The 25156-nt window shown below is 47.8% G+C and overlaps 1 protein-coding gene and 1 pseudogene across 2 annotated transcripts in view; both read left to right on the top strand.

The window, feature by feature from the left end:
- Positions 1-1909, top strand: part of LOC136314532 (uncharacterized protein C3orf38-like) — a 35452-nt pseudogene extending 33543 nt beyond the window's left edge.
- CTDSPL (CTD small phosphatase like) overlaps positions 1-25156 on the top strand; it is a 129104-nt gene that overhangs the window by 43878 nt on the left and 60070 nt on the right. The window lies entirely within an intron of this gene.

Below are 25156 nucleotides of genomic sequence, written 5' to 3'. Positions count from 1 at the left end.
AAACCTACTGTCGTGTGAGTTTTTAATTATGGTTTTATCATTATCTCTGACGTACTAAGTATTGAATATTCTGATCTTTGGCCCAGGGGGAAAAAAAGAGTCCCAAACAATATATTGAACCATTGGGTGAGCGATTTTAAAAAATTAAATTTTCATCTCTAAGCATTCAGGTCTAGCTAGACATCTGTGTCAGGAATAAGACAAGATGCTGGAAATAGTATTTACAGGCCACTGGGGTCAAGCATTTGATGAGGAAAAGAGAGTTATGCGTTGTGTGATGGAGGAGCACAAGCCTTTGGGAGGAGAAACAGCAAGAAAGGTGGCCCACAGCACTCCCATCGGTAAGTTTGCCCCTGCTCTGGGGCTTTGATGACTGGCTTAGACCCAGTTCCAAAGACACAAGCTTGATCCTTTATGGAGGGCCGGTTATACAGACAGCTCTGTTGCAGAGAAAACGTGTTTCTGAGTATGTCATTCACATTTCATCTCATTAGAGAGAAAAACCAGGTCCTGACTTCATCAAAACCATTTGAACGAACACCAAGCCACACTTCTGCAAGTGTCTCATATATCTGTGTTCTGAATTGGGCAAAGATGGTTAGTATTCAGCTTTATTGATGGAACGAGTCTAGAGTAATTTCAGAACCACCAGGGTCTTTTACCAGGAAGGTCTTCTCTCAGGGAAGCTCAGTGAGAGAGAGGTCTCAGGTCAGAGCTGCTTCAGAGGAGGGAGGGATGGGCCCCCAGACCCAGGCACTAGCAGAGGGAGGAAGCAACTCCGCTCTCCTGGGAGAAGACAGTGCCACACCAGAGACTCTGCCATTTTAGGAATATTTCACTGAAATGTTCGTTTTCTGGCTGTTAGCAAGCAACATGTTTAGACTCCAGATATCCTGTCCAAATAATGAAAACTATGTCGCAACTTCTGTCATGAACACAGTTTCACCTCTCCTCCACTTCTTTATAAGGATTTTGCTTATGGCTATAAATGGAACTATAGAAATCTTAGAAATATAGAGAAGTGTCAAGATAAGAAAGCCATCCATAATACTGCAAGTTAAAGATGTTAACCACTGTCAGCTTTCCAAGATTTTTCTCCTTGCCTTTTTAATTTTGTTACATATGTATTTGCATAAATATTATAACAGAATCTTGGGAAACATGCCACATGTGTAGTTTAACATGCCAGCTATTTGTCACCTAACAAGAATTTTTCCTTAAGGAAAAATGAAACACTGCCATTTGTGACAACATGGATAGATCTTGAGAATATCAGGGCTAAGTGAAATTAAGTCCGGTGGAAAAGTCAAGAACCATGTGATTTCATTCCTATGTGGGATATAAAACTGAAAGCAACAAATGAACAAACAAAAACTCATAGATACAGACAACAGGATGGTGGTTACCAGAGGGAGGGGGGTAGGGTTAGTAAAGAGTAAAGGGGGTCAAATATATGGTGATAGAAGATTTGACTTTGGGTAGTGGGCACACAATGCAATATACAGATGATGTGTCATAGAATTGTATACTTGAACCTACTATATAATTTTATTAACCAATGCCACTCCAATAAATTTAATTATAAAAAAAGAATTTTTCCATGTTATAAAAACCCTCAGAGAATATCATATTTGATGAGTACAGAATGTTTATTTCATTTTGCAGACATAACATCACTTTTTAGAATAGTACCTTATTATTAGATATACTGTATGTGCCGTTTTCAATCTTCTGTTGTAAAAGTGGCAGTTGTCTGTTGTTTTAGGAGACACACTTCTGTGTCTGGGGAAGGAGGAGAAATGGGAGTTTGCCACAGTGCCTGATCCGCTAACTGAACCTATTTAGCCCTCCTCCAGGACCTCTGACTGGCTTCCTAGGTGTGCGCCAAGGAGACCTGGGTCCAGATTGAAGGGACAGGGAGGGGTTACTCAGATCCACCGATTACGCCAGGGGTCACTTTGTATCTGTGCCGCTCTTCCCGGGGACAAGCAGGCTCTGGGAATGGGAGTGTATCTCACTGGACCACTCCTCTAGCCCTTCCTTACTCTCTCTTCCTCAGAAAGAGAGACACCTCTTTCTGGGTTTCTCTTTGTCTTTGGTCTAACTAAGGTCTGGGGTCTCCTAAAACAGGAGATTTAAGTGGCTTGGCTTAATAATAATAGTAGTAACACCGGCTAATATTTATTGGGCATCCTAATGTGTCAGGTGCTTTACGTACAGCATCTTGTTACATTTGCAGACCCCTTGTTCTGAGAGCTAGAGGTGGTGTCGTCCTGGGAAAATCGGCAATCTGGAGTTGTAGAGACTTCGGCGAGATTCCCAGCTTCACCATTTATGAGCAGCTCTGTGACCTAGGCAGGCGTATCAGTTAAGAATGCCTTCAGCTGCCAATAGTAGAAAACCCAATCAGGAGTGGCTTAAACAAGTAGATGGTTATTTTTCAGACATAATGAGGATTCTGGAGGCAGCCAGTTCAGGGCTCATGCAGTGTCATGAGAGACCCATCCATTCTCTTAATCTTCCTACCTGTGCCGTCCTTGGCACATGGCTTTCATCTTCACGGTTCCAAGATGGCAGCTGCATGGTGAGGTCTCATCTCTGAATGACCCAGGCAGGAAGAAGTAGAGAAGGAGGCGGCGTACGGGGGAGAGGGGAGTTCAATCAGGAAAGCAAAAACTTCTTTTGAAACTCAGCTTATGTCTCATTGGCCAGCCTTTGTCACATGGCAACCTAGCTGTAAGGGACGCTGTGGGAGAAGTTTTAGCTGGGCACACTGCCATCCCTAAAGAGACCAGGGTTCTGTTAGCAAGAGAGACAAGAGAATGTTTGATGGGTAAGCAGCCATCAGTGTCTGTATCAGCAAGCCTCTTAATCTCTTTGAAGCTCAATTATTCCTCCAGTAATGATTCCTCCCTATTCTAGTCAGGCCCTTTGAATTTATAAGAGGTGTGCCCAGTTTGCCTCGGGGGATGGGAGCTCCTTGTGAAGATGCCCAGGGACATGGGCACACTCGGGCCAGCGACACACAGTGCATTCCCCGTGGGTTTCTGTACTTCCCAGCCAGCCCATTGGTACCTCGCCGTTCGGGATGTCCCCAAAGCTCTGGAGACTCCCTGTCATGCCCTCTGTTTAGAATTGGGCATCTGTGGCTAGGGGGTATCTATGCCCCCTTCTTTGCTCTTGCTTCTGCTCCTCTCTCTGCGGCCTCCCCTCAACTGTGTTTTCTCTGCTGCTACTGCCGCATCTCTCTCCCAGCCCACCCCCAGAAGGAGACAGCGTCTTGGATTGGTCAGTCACCACTCAGTGAGGAGCATCACAGTCAGGCAGTCTTGCACCAGGCTATCCCGGCGGTCACCAGTCATCCTTTAGTCACAGGACACACTGTGGCTTCTTTCCTCGACAGAGACTCATGGCTATGGCGAGAGCTAACGGACTGCAGCTCCTCTCCAGTGCCTTCCTCAGAGAGTCTCGGGCGCAAGTCTAGGGGCTGCATCCATAGTGAGAGTGTGAGGTATTTCCCAGGAAACACCCTTCCCTGAGGTGGAGCAATGGGGGGTGGGGGGGAGGAGTCCCAGGTGCGCCTCAGGTGTTGTTTGAGACTATCTGGGATGGTGGTGGGCTTCTTGTCATCTGGCTGTTAGAGAACCGATGACCAGCCTGGGCCATGGGCACGCTAACCCCGGGCACAGTGGAGAGGATGGGTTCCGTGGGAAGATGGCGAGAGGTCTTGGGAAAGAGCAGCTGATCCGATTGCTGACATTCCTGAGGAGGACCTTGTCGTTAGAAAAGGAAGCTGCTGGTAGCTACATTCTTCTCTGCCCCAAGCTGCCGAGAGGTGAGGGCAGTTGTTAGGACAAATGACGGAATGTTTGTGCACATATTTGGAAGCGGTGACTCACTTGAGAGGCCTCCACGTTGCTGTTATTACAGCTGCTGCTACCGCTGTAAAACAGCGTGGAGCCCTGAGGTGAGACCGCCTTCCGAGGTAGGGGCAGGGGGTGCGGGACAATGCTGGCAACGCGGGACGTGAGAGCTGCCTCCAGGGATGCGGGAAGGGGCCACGAGGAGGGTGGATGGATAAGGCTTCTCTGTGTCCTCAGTAGTGGTTTTAGGTTTTTTGTGCAATGTTTGATGCAGAGGTAGAGCACATCTGGGCCCTGAATGTGAAGTGCAAGAGTCAGGCAGGGATGCCCTTGGGACACAAGAGTTATCACAGGGCAGTCGTGGGACCAGTCAGCCGTGGGTATGTCAGACTCTCACTAGACTCCTCTCAATTTGGGCTGCGAGTTGGCTTCATAGTCAACCAGGCACAAGCCCAGAGCCTGTCGGGACAGAAGCCCAGGAGCCCTCTTCTCTTGTCCGCCCTGCGTTTATACTCTTCCCCAGAGAAGCTGCAGTAGGACGGGGCGCTGCTGCTCCTGGGGCCAACCAAGTTCTGGCCAAATCCACACGCAGTTGCTCCTGGCTGGTACGAGGTCCCCGCTGCCACTGCCTCTAGGTAAGTACGTGGTTTAATCCAGCAGCTCGTGTATGGGACACAACAGTACCATCGGGTAATAATGAAGCGGCTCCGCCTGCCTCACAAGATCCCTGCCACACGCTCTTGTGGCCTCAGAACTGTTCAGCCTGTCCAGGGCTGCGGGCTGTAGAGAAAATCTTAACATGAAGAATTCTGTGCAATAAAGTTGGCTCCGTGGGCTGGCTGCCACCAGGCTGTCAGTAGCATAGCTGTCCGCCGAAGCCCGGAACTAACGGGATTATGTGACATCTGCGTCTTCAGCAGAGAAGAAAGCCAGATTGCTGAGCAGAGCCACGGTGGTCGGTGGTCCTGGCGCCTTTACTTGTTTATTTATTTATTGGGTCTTTAGCACTCTCGTTCCCTCTGGGGGAGGGTCCTCCGCCAGCCCGTTCTAGACACACAGGAGAAGGAGCAGTGCACTCCCTCCGGCTTCAGAGGAAAGGCCCCACAGCAGTGGCTGCAGGGCCTGGGGGCTGCCCCCACCCGAGCTGGGGAAACCTCTGGTGTGCGGAGGGAGAGCAGCTCTCCACAGCGGTGACCCAGGGAGCCAGTCAAGGCAGGAGCGCCCCGTCTAACTCCCCCGAAGCAGCACCTGTGGGCACCAGGCTTTGAGACTGAGTGGGGGTGGCACAGCTCCCTTGGCACTCAGCCTGCAGCTCTCTCTCCGCTCAGCCCCCTCTGCGTGTTCAGGACACACCTCCTCCTGCTGCATCACGCAGACCTGGTCCAGACCTCTGCGGCTTCCTTCTCCACGTTCTCTGATCTGGGGAAGGGGTTTGTCTGTCTGCTCGCCCTCACACCTGAACTGCGCTGTCACAGCGGCCTCCTCGTGAGGCTTCCTGCCCCTCGGTCTCGTCGTCGTCATCCCCTCTGTCTGTCCAGCAGAACGTGCCAACACATGACGCATTCCAGTCACTCCTCTGTTCGCAAGTGTTCGATGTGTCACTTCCACCTACAAGAGACAGAAGCAGGTGGGAGGACCTTCCTTTGTGACTTGGCCCGCAGCTGCCCGTCTGAGTCCTGGTGCACTTTGTTCCGCCTACGGTTCCAAACATAAGGACTCAGGAGACATTCATGACAGAACGAATGAATGAATGTAACATTTAGGAAGCCAAACAGGAGTCCTCTGGTGTTTTTTCAATTTGTCGTTAAATAGAGCTATCATGCTAATATCTGCATGAGATTAATCATTGATAGTCTTTTTCATGGTTTTCTTGAAATAAGCCTATTATGCAAAGAATTGAGAAGCTTCTCATCTTTAAAAGGAAGCAAGGTTTATAGAATATATAAGAAAATTGCGAGTCACATAACATTTTGATTTTCCATTTTTAAGTTGTAGATCAGATCGTGCCTACAGAAAGGATCTCAAGAATTTGCTTCTTTTTTAGCCAGCCAGTCAACTTTTAAAAGGCTTGGAAGAACCTGTGATTTTTTAAATATCCTAGAGGATTTTTCCAGGCCTGGGCAACTCGTGGATCAATGCACGGTTGCTGTTAATATTTATATATGCTGTGCAGCTAGAGAGGGAGGGTGCTCTGTTAGTTCCCCGAAGGCCAGGGGCCTGGTTGTCCGAACTGGGAGGTTGCATGGAAGGTCTTTCTCCTTCCCTCATTGTGCCTTTCTTCTTCCCTGCAGAGCCACATACATGTTCTCACCCATCTGTGTTTGTGTGCACATACCTGCTGCAAAATGTGTTTTTCTAAGCTGGTTCCTTTGAATTGAAGTGTGGGAACCTTGACTCCCCTGTCCAAGGTGTAGCACGCAGGTCTGACCAAAGTCGGCATTTGGGGAGTAGCTGCGGGAAGTGTAGACTCTTTACCCTGGTGGGATAGCTTTGGAATATACCCTCCGTGAGAGTCAACAATTGCCACCTGATTTGAAGGCCTCTTCATTTTCAAGGTTTGAGTCATGCTTACTGGGTAAAAAATCCAGCCCTAGCTGGGTGTCTCAGTGGATAACGCGTTGTCCTGGTGCACTGAGGTTACTGATTCGATCCCTGGTCAGGGCACATACGAGAAGTAGTCAGTGAGTGTACAACTAAATGGAACAACTAAGTGGAACAGCAGGTTAATGCTTCTCTCTCTCTCTCTCTCTCTCTCTCTCTCTCTCTCTCCTCCCCTCATCCCCCCTTTTCTCTCTCAAATCAATGGAAAAGTTTTTTGTTTTTTTTTAAAGAAAAAGAATCCTCGGGTGAAATGGAGAGTACAGGAGTGTGGCCGGCCCCCAGGGACTGAGTTTCCAGCCCGGCCGCAGCTCATCCACTGATCCCCCCTGAGACACAGTTCCTTTCAAGGTAGGGGGCTGGGGTAGTTCCTTGTGCTGGATGCTTTCTGCGTGCCCCTAAGATGCACTCCACCCTTCTCCACCCTGGCCTTGCCCTAGCTGACCAGTGGGGACTGTATATACTTCCTGGCCCCATACTGTGCTCTTGGCCCAGCAGGAGGGAAGGAGAGGACTGACCACGTATTCAGCCTCCTGGCTCTTCCCGGTGGTATCACCAGGTCCTGGCTCCTGGCGGGCAGCCCTCTCCACAGGGCGCTCTGTCTCAGGGTCCCAGTAGCCTCTCCTCTCTCACCCCTTTGGTCATAGGGGTGTAAATGTAACACACTTACTGGTCCCACAGCCCTAGGCTGTGGCTCCCCTACCCCTGCCCACCCCTCTATAAATGGCCCCTTTATTAAACTCTCCTCAAATTACCCAATTTGAGAGTGCCATCTGTTTCCTGCCAGAACCCTGGCGGATATGGTTCCTAAGATCTTTTCCAACTCCGAAAAAAGATGCCTGCAAGTCGGGAGGAGCTGGTCCTTTGGGGCTCCCACTTTTCACCCGTGCCTCCCGGCGTGGTTCACCAGGATCATGGGAGGGAGGGACCGGTGGAAATACAATCTCTAGAGCCAGGCTCCTTAGAACAGGCATCCCAGGTGTCTTAGTAGGCACAGACTGTTTGTATCCTGACTTCCAGAGCACACAGGTTTGCTGTGCCACTGTGGGGAGGGGGACAGAGCCAGGGATGATCGTACCAGCCGAGCCGGACTGTCTCAGCCCTTTCTGCCTCTGTGCCTTGTCTGTGAGGAAGCCACTTCACCCTCTGAGCTTTCACTTTTCCCTCCTAAACCCACCCAGAGCCTACCCTGGCCCACACGTGATTGTTACGAGGTGCAAAAAAAGCCATCTGTGAAACTGCTTTGTCGAACATTAAAAGGTGCAGGACTGAAGAGAGTTGCAGTCATAAACAGCTTTTACTGTGGTAGGGGTCACAGGCAGTACACAGAGCCCAGGGGGGACATTACTTCTGCCCCTGTCCCAGCTTAAAAACCGGCGTTCTTTCTCTTTCCTGCTGTGCGCACCTGCTGAGAGAGACACGGCTCCCAGAGTGTCAATTTCAGGATCAAAGCTTGACCTCAGAGATACCAGAATGCAGGATCATGCCATCCAACAGCCGTGGCAGCCTCTGACATCTCTGGAATTCCGATCCTGACCCTGAGGGTCGTAGGTGGTCACAGATGGTCCTTCTAAAAGCAGCAGCTCTGAAATATGTCTAAGAGAGGATGCAGGAATAAAGAGTGTAATTCTTTTAATTTAAACTTTTTAAATTAAATTTATCACGGACTTCTTGACATACAAGAAAAATACATTCTTGAGAGCTCATGTCTCAAGTGCAACTTTCTCTTTAAGAAAACAAAAGGGCTTTAAGAACATTAATTATACTCACCTGGCACTGTTGCTATTATGTCATGCCATATGCCACAGTCCACACGCAGCTCATAGGCAAGATGAGTGGGAGAGCTGGGGGAGGAGGAAAGGGACTGGGGTGGCTAGCCAGGAGAGTCCACAGCATTAAATGCTGGACACATGCCTCACTATTTATTACGCAGCAGTTAGGAAGCGTGCACTTGGCAGTGTGATTAAACCTCAAGAACATACATGGTGCTGAACGGGAAGAAGAACGGGAAGCACGCACTGATAGTTCTGTAAAGTTAAAAATAGAAAAACCCATTGCGCATTTTGTGAGCGCTCTTGCAAACAAAGATACACCTCAAGCACCTTAGGAAGTTTGCCTGTGGGGAATGGGAGCAGCCTGTAGGGATAAAAGGGCAATAAAAGTATATACATCGGGGCTTTTGTCCAGACAGTGTTAATCACCTGCCGGGAACTATTGGGGCTGGTAAATGCCCCCAGCTCCTGAGGTGCAAAACAAATCAAGTCCTCAGTCTTTCTTTCAGGGTTTAAAAGCAACCTAAAAGAGCTTTTGCTTAAAGTCTGTAGTGCCCCCCCAAGTCCTCCATGTAGCCCCCACACAACAAGTGGTTCAGGGAACAAAAGTGACCTCTGTAGGGTCAGAACACAAACAACAGCACAAGAGCCGCCCAGAACCACATGAAAGAAGGGATGCTGTGAGCCACCCTGCAGGCTGCCTCCTGGAAACTCCCCACCTGGCAGTGCCTGCCAGGTGGCCCAGTGTCCCTCACAACAGGCCAGAGGATCCCAAGTGTGCTTTGCTTCTCCCTTGTTAAAAAACCAAAGTGCCTATTGGAAAGCAGAGAGATAGGCAAATGCGCGTCAACTATCAGAAGAGCCTGCATTAAATATTTTTAATATACCCTCCTTTTTTTGGTGTTATTATTTTCATCATGTCATGGGTAATTGGTTTTTTTTTTGCAAAAGTGATATCACATCTTCATAATCACATTGTATGTCAGTTACACCCCACTTATAAGTAATGCAGAAAAGAAAGTATATCACTGCATATAACTTCTTCGTATTTTAAATTAATCCCTTAGGATAGACTCAGGAAATGGAATTACTGGGGGAAGGAGTGTACAAAAGCTTCTACGACTCTTAGTATAAATTACTAAATTGCTTTCCCAGAAGGATAGTAGCAATTTACACTTCCAGCAGGAGTGTGTTCTTGTACCATGCTGGACAAATAAGTTTAACGTGATTTTTATGCTCACTTTGTTAAAGATGGTGCTGCCCATGTGGGGCGGCTGATTACCTTCCTGCTTGGAAAAGGGGCTTCTGTTGGTTAAATTGGAGAAAAATTTTACAGCATGGCACGATGAAAAATGCATCAAGTTGAGGGTTTTGAAAGTAGACAAAGCCAGGTTCCAAGCCCCGCCCATGACATTCTGGCTTAGCAAATCAGTCCAGCTCTCTGAGCCTCTCTGTTTTCATTTACGCCATGGAAATTATGACCCACCCTCCAGGTATGGGACCTGGATGGTGAACAAACAGTAGCATAGCGGGTGGCCAGTAAACATGGATCCCCTGCCCGCTCCTTGCCCTCCAGGCCCTGGGGTGGAGCAGGCTGCTCAGGGTGGCCGAGTGGCTGGTGAAAACAAGCGGTGGTGCTCACCCAAGACTGCTGTGGCAAGCCCGACACTAGCCTGGGGCTGGCTGTTTCCTCCCAGGCAGGAGGCCCAGGGACACAGCGGTGGCTGTACTTCTTGCCAGTGGCTCAGAACAGTGGGGTTGTTGTTCTGGCGTATCTGGTAACCAGCTTCCTGTTTTTCCTGGTGTGGTGTTGTTCTTTTTAGTCAGCAGCAGGAGGGAGAGCAACAGTCCTGGGTGGATAACCTCAGTTCTCTAATTCCTCCTGCAGCAAAAAAAGTCTGGCGCTTTCCACCACGGACTCCCCATGATCGCAGTCACAAACGGTGTGACCTTGAGCGGGGCCGTGGCGCCAGGTCCCGCAGAGCGGTGAGGGGATGCAGAAAGGGGCGGCAAATCGCCATTACTTGAAATTCAGGGTCGTGGGGCCCATGAACTAACGCTGATGGATTTTAAACGTATGCTGATTAAACATTAAACTTTTGTTTCCCACAACGTGAGTGTATCACACATTCCCGTTCTCGTCGTTCTCGTCGCATTCTGGGAAGAGTAAGACAAGCGCTGGAGCCAGGGGCCGGGATTCTAAGTGCCCCTCCGCTTATTTTGTGACTTTGGGCAAGTGACTTAGCCTGTCTAGGCTTCAGTTTCCTCATCCATAAGATGGGAGAATGATAGATAGGAAGTACCTGTTAGGATTGTTGTGAGGATTAAGTGAGGTCAGGTGAGTCAAGTGTTAAGAGAAGTCTAGACCACATAGTAGTAACCATACAATAGTTAGCAGGTTTTGGCCCTGGCCAGTTGGCTCAGCGGTAGAGCGTCGGCCTGGCGTGCGGGGGACCCGGGTTCGATTACCGGCCAGGGCACATAGGAGAAGCGCCCATTTGCTTCTCCACCCCCCCCCCTCCTTCCTCTCTGTCTCTCTCTTCCCCTCCCGCAGCCAAGGCTCCATTGGAGCAAAAATGGCCCGGGCGCTGGGCATGGCTCCTTGGCCTCTGCCCCAGGCGCTAGAGTGGCTCTGGTCTCGGCAGAGCGACGCCCCGGAGGGGCAGAGCATCGCTCCCTGGTGGGCAGAGTGTCGTGCCGGGTGGATCCCGGTCGGGCGCATGCGGGAGTCTGACTGTCTCTCCCCGTTTCCAGCTTCAGAAAAATACCAAAAAAACCCCAAACAATAGTTAGCAGGTCTTAAGGTTTTACTTGTAAAAACTACATTTGAATCTATGGAACTCAGAGGCTGGGCTGCATTTTAGTCAGAGATCTGGAAATTCAATTTAAAGGTAATTTGGTGAAATAGCTCAGCTCATTATAAGTAGATGGTATTTATGAAGACTATGCATCAAGATTATAGTAGATATATTCCTATAATGAGTTGTAAAAATACAATATTTTTCCCATTGGTTTTAATTTATAAAATTCAGGACTATATTCCCATGAAAAAAAAAAGTTTGCTTGCTGCTTAAATAGATGTCCCTTTGTCCCAGGGAAACACAGAGGCTGAGTTACTCCATTCCACAGGGTGAGAGGTGTGAGCTCACCACATGTGAATGTGAGCCCTGATCTGGGGGAGGTGAGCGGTGGGTTACAGCATTTCTCAAGCTCCAGTGGTTCCGAGGCTGAGGCCCCTGCCCTGTGTGCAAAGTCCCGGCCTCTGCCCTGCCTTATGTACATAGAGCTTTGTTGATGACGGGGCCGTCCCATATCTCCCGAGGGTGCTGGACCGATGCGGAGATTACACTGAGCGTGTAGGTAATTTAGATCACTTAATGCCCTTGCTCCTTTCAAAACACTTTATCACAGGAGACTGGCTTGATCTATTGCCAGATTCAGGAAATCAAAGCAAAGGGTGAGCCCTAGATGCGGCCGCAGCGCTGCTGCATTCACTTTTTCGCGCGGAGAAGTGTGCTTTGCCGAGGTGACTGAATACTAACTCAGAGCATAGTACTCTTTGGGTTTTATAAATTGAGGGAGATCACAAACTTTTGGTAACACTTTGCAGTGTAAACTGAGTCTGGGCTTCCCTTTTTTTTTACTCAGCAAGAGCTGGGAGCGAATTCAGGGAAGGGCCAGCAAGATCCGGGAGGGCAGACCCTCGAGGAAGGTGGAGCTGTGTAGCTAGAACAGAGAAGGCTGAGGATGACTGAACAATGAATGATGTCTTCATCTGGGGTGCAGATCAGCTGTTTCTAGTTCCACCCAACATCCAACAAGAAGAGCCTTTAACTAATAACGTAGAAAACATCGTTCGGGAAAATGTTTTTTTAAAACGTTTTACCAGATTTCCAAAGCAGGTTCAGATTCTCTTATTGGGAAGGGCAAGAGGAGGAATAGCAGCAAGAGTCAGGAAGCTGTCCAAACATCGGGGTGGCAGGTGTAGCCCCCTCTCTGCAGGGAGAGGGAAGAGCAGGATTCTGTTATGCTGACAAGTCAAAAACTATCAAAGGAGAACCTCTTCAGTTAGTTACAGTTTAGCATGTTCATCTGTGACTTTAAAAGCATTTTGGTTTCTAGCCCTGGCCAGATAGCTCAGTTGTTTGGAGTGCAGTTGAGATTGATGCACCAAAGGTTGTGGGTTTGATCCCCCGTCAGGGCACTTAGAGGAATCAACCAATGAATGCATGGAGAAGTGGAACAGCAGGTTAATGTTTCTTTCTTTGTCTCCCTTCCTCTCTCTCTAAAGTCAGTAAGTTTTTTTAAAAATTAAAAGCACCTTGGTTTATGGTGTCTTAGGAATCAGGAGACTTAACACACTGCTCCTCCTTGGTAGGGTCCAAATGTCATATGACTGTCCCAATAGGGAAAGGCAGCTCCTTCCTACCGTCAGCCCTGGCCACTCCTCTCATCTTGGCAAATGTTTTCAGGCCTAAAGTATAAGCTCTAAAATAGGGTTTTGTAGTAACCAGCTTCTTCTTTTTTTTTTTTTTTTCTTTTCATTTTTCCGAAGCTGGAAACGGGGAGGCAGTTAGACAGACTCCCGCATGCGCCCGACCGGGATCCACCCAGCATGCCCACCAGGGGGCTATGCTCTGCCCATCTGGGGCGTCGCTGTGTCATATCCAGAGCCATTCTAGTGCCTGAGGCAGAGGCCAAGGAGCCATCCTCAGCGCCCGGGCCATCTTTGCTCCAATGAAGCCTTGGCTGCAGGAGGGGAAGAGAGAGACAGAGAGGAAGGAGAGAGGGAGGGGTGGAGAAGCAGATGGGCGCCTCTCCTGTGTGCCCTGGCCAGGAATCGAACCCAGGACTCCTGCACGCCAGGCCGATGCTCTACTGCTGAGCCAACTGGCCAGGGCGTAACCAGCTTCTTGTTGGCTTTGAGCTATTTCCTTTATAGGCTGTTTTGTGTTAGAACTCTCTGGGTAAAGTAGACCCTCACTAAAGCGCAAGTTGACCACATGAGGGAGAGGGCCCCCTATATTATTGTTCAGGACGAGAAGAATGGAAAAGATGTTAGCGAAAGGTGGGTATGTGCGTTTGCGCACGCGCATGTGTGTATTTGGAGTTGGGGTCTTGGGAATGAGCCCAGTCTTTAATGGAAAGCAGAAATGTACTGTATTAGGAATTCAATTATCATTTCAAAGCAAGCCTGACACTATAAACAAGGGGACATTAACTACAGGATTTGTGAGAGAGCCTGGTAAATTAGTAACTTCCCCATTCCACAATATTTATTAAACATTAACCACACGAGGCACTATGTGATAAATCCTTACAAGTCTGGTTTGTTATTTCCGTTATCCTGTCTTCATCATTACTAAACAGCCCCAACACCCAGCCCAAATATATTTCCGATAATGGCTTTCACTTTTTAAGTGCTTACTATGAATTAGACACTGTCCTAAGTACTTTACAAGCATTAGTCAATTTAATCTTCACAATAACTGTCCTTTCACAGATAAGGATATAACAGCAGCTCAGAGAGCATAAATAGTTTGATTAGAACCTTGCTAGACTGCCTGACCAGGTAGTGGCACAGTGTAGAGAGTGTCAACCTGGACACTGAGGACCTAGGTTCAACCCCGAGGTTGCCAGCTTGAGCACAGGCTTATCAGCTTGAGTGCAGGGTCACTGGCTTGAGCATGTGATCATAGACATGACCCCATGGTTGCTGGCTTGAAGCCCAAGGTCACTGGCTGGTCAAGGCACATATGAAAAAGCAATCAATGAGCAACTAAGGTGTTGCAACTATGAGTTGATACTTCTCTATCTCTCTTTTCCTGTCTTTCTGTCCCTATCTCTGTCTCACTCTAAAAAACAAACAAACAAAAAAGAAACTTGATAGATTTGTAAATTAAAAATAGTATATAGAACCAAGGTCTGGCCGTGGCTGGTTGGCTCAATGGTAGAGCATCGGCCCAGAGTGTGGGTATCCCAGATTCAATTCCCAGTTAGGGCACACAAGAGAAGCAACCATCTGTTTCTCCACCCCTCTCCCTCCCCTTTCTCTCTTCTCTCTCTCTTTCTCTCTTCTTCTCCCACAGCCATGGCTTGAATGCCTCGACACACTGGCCCTGGGTGCTGAGTATGGCTCCATGGCCTTGCCTCAGGTGCTAAAATCGCTTGGTTGTCGAGCAACAGAGTGGTGGCTCCAGATGAGCAGAACATCGCCTGGTAGGGGGCTTGCTGGGTGGATCCCAGTCTGGGCGCATGTGGGAGTCTGTCTCTCTGCCTCTCTACCTCTCACTTATTTTAAATGAATGAATGAATGAATGAATGAATGAATGAATAAAAAAAGAACCAAGGCCTACCTGATTCATCCGCTCACTACCGTGTATGCCTCCTAAATGAGTGAACATTGCAAGACTCAGCAGTTTATACCCTTTATACTCAGAATCTGGAATATTTTAGATTAACGTCTGTAGGCAGCAGGACATTGGGCATAAATGCCTACTTTTCCCTTTCCCCTCTCCCCCCAAAAGCAGAGGGGGAGTGGTTTCCTGGAAGGTTGTCTTGCTTTAAAGTGTAAGTGAGAATTGGGGGGACCCTACAAACTGGAAATGACTATTAATGTTTATTTTTTATTTCAAATGAGAATTTTGTGAGCTAGTTCAAACTACAGATGTTATGGATGAAGAAACTCAAGTCCAAAAGGGGGAAAAGCCTTGCCCAGGATTACACAGCGCACAGCTCCAGGATCTGACGGCACTGTCTTTCTGTGTGAGCACAGATATGCCTTGAGACTGTTTCCAGGCTTTCTGTTCTATTACATGGTCTATTTCTCTAAAATTACACTTTCTTTCTCATTGTTGCTATGAGTTTCATTATTCAGTGGAACAAGTCTATCATTGGCCCTTTGCTGTTCCGTGTAAATCTTAGAGTCATCTTACCAGTTTCCAAAAAATGAACAAACAGAAACTGCTATCATTTTCATTGTGATTGCGTGGACTCTGTAGACCAGTTTGGGGAGAACTGACATCTTTACAATGCTGAATCTTCAAAACCATGAATATGGTATGTCCCTCCATTTTTTATGGATTTGTAAATTTTCTTCAAATAAAATTTTGGAATTTTCTGCATACAAGTCTTGCTATCTTTTAACTTATTATTAGATAGTTTATATTTGGATGTTAGTGTAAATTATAACTTAATTTTTTTTTCCTTTTTCTAAATGTTTTGGTGTTTTTTGTTTTGTTTTGTTTTTTTACAGAGACAGAGAGAGAGTCAGAGAGAGGGATAGATAGGGACAGACAGACAGGACCGGGGAGAGATGAAAAGCATTAATCATTAGTTTTTTGTTGTGACACCTTAGTTATTCATTGATTGATTTCTCATATGTGTCTGACTGTGGGCCTTCAGCAGACTGAGTAACCCCTTGCTCGAGCCAGCGACCTTGGGTCCAAGCTGGTGAGCTTTGCTCAAACCAGATGAGTCTGTGCTCAAACTGGTGACCTCGGTGTCTCGAACCTGGGTCCTCCACATCCCAGTCCAATGCTCTATCCACTGCACCACTGCCTGGTCAGGCCTAAATGTTTTTCTTAGTGTTTAAAAATACAAGAGATATTTCCAAACTGACCTTTTATTTTCCAACTAATTATAGGTTCTAGAAATTTATCTGAGGATTCCTTTGGATTTTCTATGCACACAATCAGAATATCTGTGAATGAGATTTTTCCCTTTCTATTTTTTTAATATAATATTTATTTTAATGTATTTCAGAGAGAGGAAGGGAGAGAGAGACAGAGAGAAAGAGAAAGAAAGATCAATTTGTCGTTCCACATATTTATGCACTTCCCGTATATGCCCTGACTGGGGATTGAACCCTCAACTCTGGTGTATCTGAATGGTACTCCAGCCGAGCCACCCAGCCAGGGCCTCCCTCCTTTCTCATTCCTCTTTTCCCCAATATGATGTTTAATAGAGGTGGTGATTCAGGCATCCTTGTCTTGTCCTTGATCTCAGCAGGAAGCTATCAACATTTCATCATCAAGTGTGATGAGTGCAATAGGTATTTGTAAATACTACTTATCTAATTCGGGAAGTCCCTCTCTAATCCTAGATTGCGAGGCGTTTTTATCGTAAAAGGATGTTGACTTTCACCAAGTCATTTTTCTGAATCTATTCATTTCCCCCCTTTATTCTGTAAATGTGATGGGCCGCAATCCTGCATTAAAGCCCATTAGCTTGAGATGTCTTCCATTATCACTTTTATATATTACTGGATTCACTTTCTGAATATTTCGTTCATGACAAGGATTGCCTATAATTTGTTTGATGTGTCTTTGCCATGGTTTGGCTAGTCTTATAAAATGAATTGGGAAATAACATGTTCTATGTTCTCTGGAAGAACTTGTGTAGATTGGTGTTATTTCTTCCTTAAGAGTTTGTTTAAAATTGTTGTATTTTGTTTTTTAAATATTTGGATATTTTCTTTCAGTACTTTGACAACATTCCAGTGTCTTTTGGCTTCCAGTATTTTCATTAAGAAATTAACTGTCAGCTTTATTGTTACTCCTTTGATAATAATAATCTTTTTTCCCTCTGGCTGCTTTTAAGATTTTCACTTTTGTCTTTGGTGCACAGTAGAGTCTATGTACCTAGATACAGTTTTCCTGTTATTTATCCTGTGCAGACTTCATCCATTTAAGATCTTGGGTCTAGGTTTGATGTCTTTTTTCAGTTTTGAAAAATTCTTGGCTGTTATTTCTTCTGCCAAATTCATTCCCTTCTCTCCAGTGACTCTAATTTTATATTTATTAGTTTTTTGATTGGGTTTGTTTTTTGTTTTCCTCATCCCCTATATCTCTTACTCTCTCGTTTTTATTTCCTATCCTTTTGTCTGTCTGATTTTCAAGCTAGATATTTTCTTTGGACCTATTATTAAGTTTGACTAATTTTCTCTTCAAGTTGTATTTCAGCTGTTGTTAAACCCACCTATTCTTCATTTCAGTTATTTTCAGGATGTCTGTGTATTCTTTTTTGTTCTGTATCTAGTATTCTGAGAAACTTTTCACTCTTTTTAACTCTTGAACAAATTAAGCGTAGTCTTTTTTAAATTCTGTGTCTGGTAACACCTTTATTTTTAGCCCGTGTGAGTCTGTTTCTATTGCCTGTTGTTTTACTTGGAATCCAGTCCTATCTTCTTATAGCTTCATATACCTGGTTATTTTTGATTGAATGTAAGACCTCATAGATGAAGAGGTACAGAAATAACTCAAGGCCGGGGATGGTGTTATCGTCCTTTAGGGAGAACGTGTATTTGCTTCTGGAAGGCCCTGGCGCACCGGCGGTCTGTTATCACTGTCCTCTGGTTCCAGGGATCGAGAGGGTGTCTGGACCTCCGAGAACCAGTCTGCCTGTGGTCACCTTTACTCTTACTTTAGGAATGGGACCCCCACTTTATTCGTTTGTTTGTTTGTTTGTTTTGAAAGAGAGGGTGAGAAGCATCAACTCATAGTTGCTTTCACTTTAGTTGTGCCTTGACTGCTTCTGAGAGAGGGAGGAGAGAGAAAGTGAGAAGTATCAACCCATAGTCACTTTCACTTTTGTTGTCCCTTGTGCTTGGTGTGCCTGCCTTGAGCGGGGCCGTGCGGTGTCCCCTTGCTCAAGCCAGCAACCTTTGGGCTAAGCCAACAAGCTCTGGGGTTGTGTGGATGATTCCCCCATTCAACCCAGAGACCCCACACTGAGAAGCCCATGCTTAGAGCCATAATGACCTTGCGGTTTTAAACCAGCAGCCTCAGCATTCAGGGTCGACACCTGATCCACCGGTCAGGCGGGACCCCCACTTCAGTTTCTCTAGCTCTACAAGCTGTCCAGAATGCTGCGGAGCCTCCTAGCCAGTTCTTCCAGAAGTGGCAGGCGTTCTTCGAGGAGAGGTGCCCCCAAATGCCAGGCTCGCCTCTCTAGATTCCTTCCTCTCTTCTTCTAAACCTTGTCTTGGTTGTTCTTCATTACCTGCTAATTCTCTGTAACTTCAAGCAGAAGTTTGGAAATACTTCTCTACCTTTTCTCATTGTTCTCAGCAGAAGGGATGGTCTGAAGCGCTTAGTCTATCATTATTTCACTGGTTTTTAATATGGTGCTTTTTTTCACATGACACTTATTACGGATTAAATTGTTTTCCTGCAAAAAGATATGTTGAAGTCCTGATGCCCAGTACCTCAGAACGGGACCTTATTTGAAAATAGGGTCATTGCAGATGTTATTAGTTAAGATATCGTCATACTGGAGAAGAGTGGGCCCTTAACCTAATGTGACTTCTGACCTTGTGAGAAGAGGAGAAGATGCGCAGAGGTAGAGAGGTGCACAGAGGTAGAGAGGCGCGCAGAGGTAGAGAGAGGCACGCAGAGGTAGAGAGGTGCGCAGAGGTAGAGAGAGGCACGCAGAGGTAGAGAGAGGCGCGCAGAGGTAGAGGCGCGCAGAGGGAAATGGCCGTGTGAGCATGGAGGCAGAGCCTGGAGCGATGCGTCTACAAACCAGAAAACGCCAGGATGGCAGCAAACAACAGAAGATAAAAGAGGCGAAAGAGTCTCCCTCCAGGTTTCAGAGGGTACATCGCCCTGCCAACGCCTTGATTTCAGACTTCTAGCCCTCAGAGCTACGAGACAATCAATTTCTGTTGTTCTAAGCCATCCAGCTCGTGGTATTTTGCTGTGGCAGCCCAAGGACACTAATACAGGGCTGTAGAGCGTACAAAGTACTTGCCCGTGAACCGCCTTGTCCATTCTGCCCAACTCTCCCGACAGGCAGGCGGGAGGACAGGTGGTGCCGGATGAGGTCAGAGTGAGAGACGGAGGCCCTAGAGGAGGCATCCCCATTCTGGGTACCACAGTCGCAGGCGAAGCGTGGGTGTATCCGAGTTGCCCGCTCCTTCCTGCCCCACTGAGGTGCCGTAGTTCTTGTCCAACTGCCTCCCCTCTTTCTAGTGTGAAGAGGCTCCCAGTGACCCCATGATGGCCATGGCTATGTGGGTGAAAAGACGGACGTTTATTTGACTGGGTGGTGCACACATTCCGTTGTTCAGTAGACACTTACTGAGCACCAAGGACCTATGCCTGGATGAGGGCAGGGGCCTAGTCCAGAGGGGGACCCATGTAAGAGGGACAGAGCAGGGACTCGGGCCCTTTCCTTGGGATCTCACAGTCCAGAGGCCGAGAAGATTCACGTCCACACTTACACACGATTGTAGCTTTTAAGATAGAGATGAGCAGAGCATGAATAATGTTACTCATTTAAAGTGAATCTTCCACTCTGGTTTATATACAAACGAAATGTAAGAAAGCATTTGTGTATCCTGTTTAATATTTATGGCGCATCCTTTGCCCTGAAGCATTAGACATTCTCGCGGTAATTATTTAGAAAATTATCTGCTGATAAATTGTCCCAAATTATATCCCAATATAGATGCATAAATTTAGACCTTATTAGGTTGATGTCATCTAGTTAGAGATGTAGCTTTACAACGAATGCCAGACCACAGTGGACTAGATCTAGTTTTCCTCGTAAACGTTTCTATTTAGCACACCATGTTACTCAGATACCAAGTTTTTACTAGAACTTTCAAAGGGGTTTAAAGGAAACGTCAGACAGCTCTTGGGCTCAGCCAGAGAAAAACTGTGGGGAGAACCTTTCGTTTTTCCAACCTTGATTTGAATGGCCATGCAGTGGGGACATGGTGTCGAGTAAGATGTGAATGAGCAAAGTATAAACTTCAGTGCTTGTGCTGTTGTGTTTAACAGCAGAAGTCTGAGAAAAGGTCTGGCTGAGCCAGGCACCCAAAGGCATAGTAGGTATTCGGGAAGAGACGTGCGGGTTGGAGTTTTTAGGGAAGAATTTCAGAAAGCTTCATGGAATCGGACCTGGAAAGGTAAGACAGGGGCAAGAGGGGGGAGCAGCCGGTGAGGAGAGACGGGGAGCGGAAACAGGCAGAGGCAGGGAGGGAGCTGGAAGCGTGCAGGAGGGCGCTCCAGAGGGACAGGGCCTAACGCTCTCAGTTGTAGGCATGCTTGTTTCGTTGAATGAAAGAACAGAGCTCAGGGCCTTGGAAGGCTAAGTTACAGTCTCTCTCTGCCTCTAACCAACCCTGACTTTGTGCAGGTCACAAAGTTTCTCTGCACCTTTACTAAGGAACTCAAGAATCTGCCTGGCCCCAGAACCTTCCTCAAAGTCTAATTTGTTAGAGCCCCTCCCATCCCCGTCCAGCCTGCCCCCATTGCTTGCCTGATCCAGCCGAGGCTTTTGCCAGGTTTAGAAGTCCCTGTGGCCTGACCTGTGGTGGCGCAGTGGATAGAGCGTCAACCTGGAACACTGGGGTTGCTGGTTCGAAACCCTGGGCTTGCCTGGCCCAGGCACATATGGGAGTTGATGCTCTCTGCTCCTCACTCCCTTTCTCTCTCTCTCTCCTCTCTAAAAATGAGTAAGTACAGTCTTTAAAAAAAAAAAGAAGAAGAAGAAGTGCCTGTGTCTGCTGAGGCTAGCCGGGGTCCTTGAGGCCCCTGTGCCATGGGCTTGGTCTCTTCTTAGCTTCATGCCTGTGCGCCCAGGTTGGCTCACTACCTTCAGGGACACGTGTGGAATATTTCCCAAACCTTTTTGCATTGACTGTATTTCTTGGAGCCCTCCAGCCTCTGGGGGTCCACCTCTCCCTAGGAGTGTCCACCTCTCCCTAGGAGTGTCATCGGGGCCCGCACTTCTACTAGAGGACTGTAATTTCATGCGGTCCTTCCAGGCACGTTGTTTTCATGTCAGTCAGTTCTCTGAACAGTCCTCCCACGTGCTCTCTTGATTTAATAATGATCGCAAACTGGATAGACCAAAACTTGCATTGCTTTACAGCGACGCTAAGAGATTTCATTCTTTAAGTTGTCCTTGGTCTTTCTGCGTCAGATGGACAGGGTCTGAAATAAAGTACAGCGCCTGGAGCTGGGAAGCAGTTGGAATCATTCACCCAACACACGGGAAGAGCTACATGGGATCTGGACCCTCTGCAATTAGCTTGGTCAGAATCTTGAAGAAAACCATGTTTTCTGCCCCTAAGGAGCTCCCCACTCTAGAAGGAGAAACAGTCCCTATTGAAGGATGAGAGGAGAACATTAAGGGACATTGTGGAAAGAGCAGGAAGACCTTTTATGTATGTCAGTGGGAATATTTACTACTAAAAAGATGAGACAGAATATAAGAAATAAACTATGTGTGACATCAGTGGTTTTCAAATGACTCTAAGATCTCTCAGGCTGAGTGGATCAGAATCAGCTCTGCCTGTGCTCCATCCCCCCGTCCCCACCCTTCCCCCTCCCTCACACACACAGCAGCTCCGCTCAGCTGTTAGTGTTTTATATTAGGTGTCCTTGTATAACTTTTTAAAAATGGATACCCATTATATTTTAAAGTTTGAAAAGTAGACTTTCCCGTAGAAGGCACTTGACCATGGACTCTGATCTCGGGAAGGTGCCCTGAAGGGTCTCGTGAGCGGAGGGTCCCTTGTTTTCTGGAGGCCATGCCAAGATAGGTCCTCTCCCAACTGGACATATGCAACTGTATCCTTAAGATAGAATGTAAAGCTTTTTCCCTTCTCTGGGGAAACAGGGTTGGGATTTTGCCTCAAAATGATATTAGGCTTGACAGAAAGACAGATTCTCTGAGTGAGTTTTCGTCTCCATCTTTATTTTCAAAGTGAAGTGGAAAGCGGAAACTGGGCTAGGAAATAGCAGTAGGCATTGAGGACCGTTTCCAGGAGGGATTATTTCATGACAGTAGGTATTTTCTCATCCCAAACCAGGTCCTGGGGAAGTTGAGTTTGTGGGAGGCTGCAGTTTTGAGAGCTGGAATGGAAGCAGCTAGGAGCCTGCAGCTGAGGCAGCATGAGCAGGGAAGAGGTGGGAGAGGGGCCAGGCCTCCCCTTCCTCGGGATAATGGGGTCTCCATCACTCTCCACCCCCAGGGTCCATCTGGGTTGCAGGAGGTATGGGATTACTGTCTACTTTAAGATCACACATCCACTTTAACCTGATTTAACTGTTTTTAATCTCTCAGTGCCTACTCACACGTATTTGGTGTGAGAAAACAATCCCAACCCCTCCCACCACCGTCACACACACACACACACACACACACACACCCATACACACAGCGTATGCAACTTGTGTGCTAATGTAGAACTGTCATGAGGCCTCATCTCTGTGGTGAGGGGACAAACGCCCTGTCAGAGAGTGGTCATTACAACTCCTGGCCATGCTGAGACATCCTGTTTCTCCCCCTTGTGCCCTGTGGTGTTGGGCCTTGTCTCTGCCAAGTTCAGATGTGCTTGCGAACTTCTGCCCAGGTCTTGGGGAATGCAGCTGTGTCCTTGGGGAGGACAGGTAGCCGGGGACGGCCGCACAGAGTACCCATGGCGAGGAGCCCGAAGGCAGCCACAGCCGGCAGCCCCAGGAGGTAACTCTGAGTTTAATTCTTGAATGCTGTCCTCAGACTGAAGACGGGCAGCGCTGTGGAGCAGGAAGGCCAGGATCTGTCCCCAGGTTGAGCCCGAGTGGTCTGGGAGCAAGCGTCCTGAACCTGCTGCAGGGGCAGCAGTGACCGGCTGGATTCCCAAAGTGAAAGTGGGTCGTCTGCTGATCTATGGGTTCAGTCGGGTCTTATGGGCCAGCATAGGCGCCATATCACTCTTTATCACACAGTACTTACAGGAAATAGCCTTCTGGGTCCCAAACAAGTGACCGGCAAGCGAGGCTTACGAACATGGCCCACTCACCAGCCAGGGCCTTGCCACCTCCTGGCCCGAAGCCCTGAAGTGTGTGTTGTCGTGTAAGGGCTCGTGGTTTCGGGGTTGCAGCCCAGCCCAGGCTCAGAGCCCACAGGCTGGCATTGGACAAGCCAGGTCAGTGCTTCCATGGTGGACAGTAAAGGGTGAGTCCACCAAGCATCCTTTACTTCCCTGTGTTACCTGATCTTGTGTAACATTACAGCAACCCAGTCCAAGCCAAGTAGGGCTACCGAGAGGCTGGAAGCAGGACAGGGGCTGGAAGCAGGACAGGGGCCCAGCCACACCTGCATTGGAGAAAAGATCACTGGCCCTGGCCAGTTGGCTCAGCGGTAGAGCGTCCGCCTGGTGTGCGGGGGACCCGGGTTCGATTCCCGGCCAGGGCACATAGGAGAAGCGCCCATTTGCTTCTCTACCCCTCCCCCTCTCCTTCCTCTCTGTCTCTCTCTTCCCCTCCCGCAGCCAAGGCTCCATTGGAGCAAAGATGGCCCGGGCGCTGGGGATGGCTCCTTGGCCTCTGCCCCAGGCGCTAGAGTGGCTCTGGTCATGGCAGAGCGATGCCCAGGAGGGGCAGAGCATCGCCCCCTGGTGGGCAGAGCGTCGCCCCTGGTGGGCATGCCGGGTGGATCCCGGTCGGGCGCATGCAAGAGTCTGTCTGACTGTCTCTCCCCCTTTCCAGCTTCAGAAAAATAAAAAAATTTAAAAAAATAAAAATAAAAAAGAGAAAAGATCACTGAAAGAGTGGGTGAGCAGAGACCTGTCAGCAGTCAGACTTGCACAGGCGCCAGGGAGGGAGGGAGGGCGGGCAGGCGGTGGCGTGGCCCAGGATGACGGCTGAGCAGATGGGGAGGAGAGCAGGGCCCGATCGCTGATGGACCGTGGGCGATGCCGGAGGAAAAGCTGGAGCTGGTGTCCACGTTTCTGGTGTTCTGGGGGTGACATTGAAGTAGTCAGTTGGAGAAGGGAGCCCTGGGGTCTTTTGGGGGGGAACCCTGAAAATGCAGTGAAGACCAACGGGACTGCCACCCCAACTGATAGTTCAAGTGTGTTCTTAAAATATCTGAGCTTGGCAGAGTGGAACTCTGTGTGGGAAGGATCACATGGTATTTCTTATTCCATGTTCAGTCCCCAAAGTGTGGTGTTTATTTTGAAATGTGTGTTTTATGCATTTTTATCTAGCGAAGTATCTTTGTTAATATTTTCCCATTTTATAAAGGTTGTATATCCTAGAAAATACCATAGAGGAACAAATAACTAAAAAAACATTCCTTATAAAGTCATACTGTTACAGAAATTCAAATTGTACAGTTAACAACTATAGGCTGTTGACAGTGACATTTTAATGTGCATATTTCTATCGGAATTATTAATTTGTTAGCTGATTAGTACAAAGAAGCCTCGAAGGTTTCCTTGCCTTTCTCTATTTTTTTTTTAATGAAACCCCACATTTACAAACCAATACAAAATCCAAGTAGTATTGAGTCACTCATTTGGGCTCCCAGAAAACTACAGTAGTAGTAGAAAGAACGATACAAACATATGCTTTACTGAGATTTTCAGAATTAACCTGAAAACCCCTGTCCGTAGGCATCAGAGCTGATGTCTGTTTTAATCAGAACGTGGTAAGCCTGAACTCTTACCCTTCTCTTGTTAAAACAGGGACGAGTTTCTCTGTTTGAACACTGGGACCAGGGGCAGGAGGCCTTTTGCCAGGAATAGCGTTCACACTAGGCTGAGGTGAGGTTTTTCTTTGGAAGTTCTGGAGGTAAGGATCCAGAGTTCATTATAGTTCAGTCGAAGGTTAAAGAGAGGAGTACTGTGTGTCCTGTTTATACGATGAAAATAAATGTCCCCAGGCCTGCCGTTTGCTCTTTTGTCCCTTGTGGTTGCCGTCCCACCACTGGAAGGCTTGTTTACGCATGTGGAAAAGGAATTCGCAGGGTTCTGAAGTCCGGAGTCGACATGTGAGAGACTGAGCAGCAGTGCTGAGTGACCCGGGGCTGCCCGTGTTTACTTTCACTTAGGGACCCTCCCCCTTTCTATTGTCACTGCCAGCGTTTCCAGCGGGGCACACCAGTGGCACCCCGAGGCATTATCCTGGGGGGCAACGTGGAAAA

Source organism: Saccopteryx bilineata, chromosome 10 (genome assembly GCF_036850765.1).
Source record: "Saccopteryx bilineata isolate mSacBil1 chromosome 10, mSacBil1_pri_phased_curated, whole genome shotgun sequence".
Lineage (NCBI taxonomy): Eukaryota > Metazoa > Chordata > Mammalia > Chiroptera > Emballonuridae > Saccopteryx > Saccopteryx bilineata.
The sequence above is the reverse complement of the archived record's forward strand: the minus strand, read 5'-3'. Positions and strand labels throughout refer to the sequence as shown.